The sequence below is a fragment of the Mus pahari genome, chromosome 7 (genome assembly GCF_900095145.1).
Source record: "Mus pahari chromosome 7, PAHARI_EIJ_v1.1, whole genome shotgun sequence".
Taxonomy (NCBI): domain Eukaryota; kingdom Metazoa; phylum Chordata; class Mammalia; order Rodentia; family Muridae; genus Mus; species Mus pahari.
Window position 1 is genome coordinate 58,980,810 of NC_034596.1, and position 5,167 is coordinate 58,985,976.

General features: G+C 35.4%; 1 pseudogene; it reads left to right on the top strand.

Moving 5' to 3' along the window:
• The first annotated feature begins 1,340 nt into the window (after window positions 1-1,340).
• LOC110324753 lies at window positions 1,341-1,877 on the top strand (annotated as a pseudogene).
• The last annotated feature ends 3,290 nt before the right edge of the window (window positions 1,878-5,167 follow it).

Consider the following 5,167-nt stretch of genomic DNA (forward strand, 5'->3'; position numbering starts at 1 on the left):
AAACATCCATTGGACTGAGCACAGGGACCCCAATGGAGGAGTTAGGGGAAGGACTAAAGAAGCTGAAGGGAATTACAACCTATTTTCCCTATTGGAAAAACAACAATGTCAACCAAGTAGACCCCCCATTCCCCAGAGCTCCCAGGGACTAAGCCACCAACCAAAGAGTACACATGGAAGGAACCATGGCTCCACCTGCACATGTAGCAGAGAACTGGAATTAATGGGAGGGGAAGCTATTGGTCCTGTGGAAACTAGATGACCAAGGGTAGGGGAATGCTAGGGTGGTAAGGCAGAAATGGGAGGGTGAGTGGGTGTCTGGGTAGAGGAGCACTCTCATAGAAGCATGGGGGAGGGTGGATGGGATGGGGGTTTTGTGGAGGGGAACTGGGAAGGGTAACAATATTTGAGATGTAAATAAATAAAATAACCAAAAAAAAAAAAAATTAAGTGCAGCATATAAAAAATCCTAAAATATCTTTGACAAGCAGTCATGAGACTAATTTTCCTGTGATAATACAAAAACTGGGGTGTGGGGGGAGCCTTACCTCCTCTGGAAGAATTTCAGAGACCTGGAATATGCAGACCTCAGGGAATCTGCCTTAGACCATGCTATCATAACTGTTTACAGAAGCTAATATTGCATTTAGAATGTTTAATTTTATAGCTGTACTTCTACTCACGAATAAATTACTTAATGCATTTTTTGTGAGATGAACAGATTTTTTAAAAAAAGAATAAAAACCCGAGGTATGACATACTTTAATTTACTGACATTTGACCAGGCTGGCCTCGAACTCAGAAATCCGCGTGCCTCTGCCTCCCGAGTGCTGGGATTAAAGGCATGTGCCACCACACCCGGCTTTATCTATTTTTCTAATGATACAAAATGATATATATTTAAATTAAATAATAACATATAAAGAGCATAATATTATCAATATTTTAATTTCCAATATGTATTAATGTACTTTCCTTCAAAGTATTCTGTAAATGAGGAAAGTAAAATCTGTTAGATCCTTAGCCATTTGTAATTCTTTAAATTTCAAATTTAATTAAAAGGATTATTTTTTAAAAATGCCACAAGACAGTGAAATTAATGTAAAATAAAATGCAATACCCAATTAGACCATATCTTTGGAAAAAGAATTATAAAACTTAGGTATAATCTCCTTGTTTTTCTCATTTATTTCACTATCTAAAAATAAGTTTGGTGTTATCAAAGAGGAAGAAAGACATTATTAAACCAGTTCTCGCCGGAGCTTGGGGAAGGAAGCCTCTCTCCACGGAGGTCTGAGGGAAGCAGCTCGCGCCAGGTAGACCACCCCCGCGCCGTAGTCATGGGCAAGGGTGACCCCAACAAGCCGCGGGGCAAAATGTCCTCCTATGCCTTCTTCGTGCAGACCTGCCGCGAGGAGCACAATAAGAAGCATCCCGACTCGTTGGTCAACTTCGCCGAATTCTCCAAGAAATACTCCGAGAGATGGAAGACCATGTCCGCAAAGGAAAAGTCCAAGTTTGAAGATTTGGCCAAGAGCGACAAAGCTCGCTATGACAGGGAGATGAAGAACTATGTTCCTCCCAAAGGGGATAAGAAAGGAAAGAAAAAAGATCCAAATACTCCGAAGAGACCACCGTCTGCCTTCTTNCTGTTTTGCTCTGAAAATCGCCCAAAGATCAAACTTGAACACCCTGGCCTGTCTATTGGAGATACTGCAAAGAAACTGGGTGAGATGTGGTCTGAGCAATCTGCCAAAGATAAACAACCTTATGAGCAGAAAGCAGATAAACTAAAGGAGAAGTATGAAAAGGATATTGCTGCATACCGTGCCAAGGGCAGAAGTGGAGCAGGAAAGAACAGGCTCAAAGAAGAATGAACCAGAAGATGAGGAAGAGGAGGAGGAAGAAGATGAAGAGGAAGAAGATGAGGATGAAGAATAAGTGGCTGTCCTAAAGTGTGGAGTATATGTGCTCGGGCAATTATTTTGCTAAGAATGTGAAATTCAAGTGCAGCTCAACATTAGCTTCAGTATAAAAACTGTACAGATTTTTGTATAGCTGATGAGATTCTTTGTAGAGAAAATACTTTTTAAAGAGTTTGTAGCTTCATGGGCTACAACTACAGTTAGATTTAAAGCTTTTGATGTTGAATGTTTCTAAATATTTAATGGTTTCTTTAATTTCTTATGGTAGCAAAAAAAAACTTCATAGGAATTTGTATTACCAGTAAAAAAAATTTTTTTTAGGATGTTGCATTTTTTTGTTTTTTTTTTTTTAATTTGCAATAAAATAATGTATATTTAAAAAAAGAAAGACATTATTATTTTAAAGAAAATGAAATTAAATTTTTCCTTTCCCTCTCCTCCTCCCCATGTACATTTATGACAATTTTCTCTTCAATTCTATATATGTATATATGTAATATATATGTATGGATACTATTAGGCCACAAAAGTCCCTGGCATCTCAGTCTCCATCTTGACCCTGGGCTATCATCAATTTACTAACACTCTCTTGTTTCTTCCACTATCTTGCTTCCATTCTGTAATTGACTCAGGACATTTTACGACAGGAGGCTTTCTGGACCTTTTACAATGAGGGCACTCCTTTGACTTTAATGTGTTACCTAGCACCGGTTTGGCCTGTTTACCTTAGCAAATACCGTCTGTAATTTTCAACTTTATAAACCCTCCATTTCCCAAGAGCAGATGAGACTTGAACAGGATTCTTGTCTTGTCTCCTTCCTTCGCATCTCCTAATCCCAAATTTGTCGTTGTAGCTCCTTTCTCTTGAGACCCCTATTGTTTAAGTACTGCATGTCAGAGCAGTATACATTTGCCTATACACACATTTATGTATATCAAATATAAATTTATTTATATTATACAATTATATAATATATACATTATATATACATGGATATGAATATTAAATACATATACACATACATGTACATTAAATACTATATATGGGCATGATATATATATGCCCAGTAAGTTAAATATTACTGTTAATATACAAAATATATATAGTATTATTTTGTCACCTTTCTTTTTACCCATTTATGTTTCCCTTCCCTCTGATTCAACTATTACACTTAAAGTGCAGTCTCTTTTTTATTTTTGTGTCTCTTAATTTCTGCACTGTGTTTAGGATAGAAAGTTTATGTTCCATTTCTTTCTGAGTCTTTTATATTTCCTTCTTAACATGATGATCTCTAGATCCATTTAATTTCCTGCAAACAATAATACTTTATTCTCCCTTATGCCTGAATATGTGTATAAAGAAATGCTCTATCCAATGGATTATGCCCCAAAGGCAATTGTGAGATACAAGAAAAACAGGATCTGTCATTTTTCTCTTCAGAAAAATTGTATATGGGAATAAACAGAAGAAAAAGGACTCATAGTGGTTGAACAGTTAATATTTTTCAAATGTTAGTAGGCAGGTCACTCCCAGGTGAAGTTAAGAATTACTTTTCTTTCATATAACCTTTCATAAACATGAAAAAAATCCTGGAAATTAAAAACTAAAGTTTTAACAAGTTAAAGCCATATACACATTAATCTAATATATTAAGGAAAATTTAACCACATTTTACATACTAGTATAGATTTAATCTTTACTTCTGCTAACTGAATATGAGATGAAAAAGGGAAAATAAAAATATAATTATATAAATACATATTAAGCAAGGTACCTGTCTTATTCAGAGTTCTCTAGAATAATCAAGGTCATAGAAAGAATCTTTTCATACATAAAAATGATATTTATTAGAATGACTTACAGTGATTCCACAATTGATGGCCATGAATGAAAAAACTTGGAATCTAGTAGATGTGTGGTCCACGAATACCAAAGTAGACTCTAATATGAATAAAGGAATATTGTAGATGTCAAAGCCATAGCAAGCAGGCAGAGAACAAAAGCTTCCTTCTTCTATACCCTGGTGTACTTCCAAAAGAAGGTGTGACCCAGATTAAAAGTGGGTTTTCCCAGTTTAAAAAGTCTGGATTATAGGTGTGCCTTTCTTCTTCAAACAATAGAGGAAGTGGATCTTCCTACTTCAAACTAAGCAAAAGTCACTCATAGATGTGACTTTTATTGGGAACAGTTAGTTAATTCCTGATGTGGTCAAATTGACTAATATTTACTATGATTTGACCAAATTCTATGATAATTTTGCCAATTGTTATTTATGTGTGTGTGTGAAAATGTTAAAACTGAAATATTAGAATAGTAGAAAAGTTCAAGTAATTATATTCTTAAAATATAATAGAAATTGATTATATAGAAACATGAAAGATATGCAAAAACAGAAATAAATAATTTAATATATATTTTCAATTCTTAGGTAACAAAATTATATTGAAAGAAGAGTAATTCATTTAAGTTTTGAAAATATCTTTTTTTTCAAAAGTAGTCAATGATCTATTGAATAAAGTTGAAAATGTTTCAGATTCTTAGAAAAATAATTCAAAACTCTATATATACAGTAGTTATATGATACCAGGGCACATGGAATAAAATGAACAAAGAGTCCTTTGATATTATCTAACTGGAAGTATGTGAACTGTATCTATTTAGCAGAGAATCTGCATTATCTGGTTATAAATAATTGTCTGGAAGTATTTCCCTCATATATATATATATATATATATNTGTGTGTGTGTGTGTGTGTGTGTGTGTGTGTGTGTGTGTGTGTGTGTGTGTGTGTGTGTGTCAGTACTGAGAGCATATTTTGTATGATAATGTGTAGGAAGAGGAATAAGTGTACCTTGCAAAATTGCTTAGATTCTTCAATACTACCTGAGAAAGCACGATTTCAGAAAGGTGAGCTGAACAGGAAGAAGGAGAGAGAAAATAAAGAAAAATTGAACATTACTGAAGTGCCTAAAGCTTTTCCTGGACAGAAAAATCTGATTATGGATAATCAACCCTTAATATTCCTGAAGATAGATGCCAGTTCACAACCCCAGCAGAAACCCCCTGTCCCATCACAGGTCAAGCCGGAACCTCAAGTAGGCTGCTTGCCAACAGACCAAGTACCTCCCCAGTCCACCAGGAATCAAAACTCTCTTCCCCATCACCACATCATAGCCTGCAACTGCAGAGGTGCCACCCTGATGGGCCAGAGGACAAGCCTGAAAACAAAACAACAGGCAGC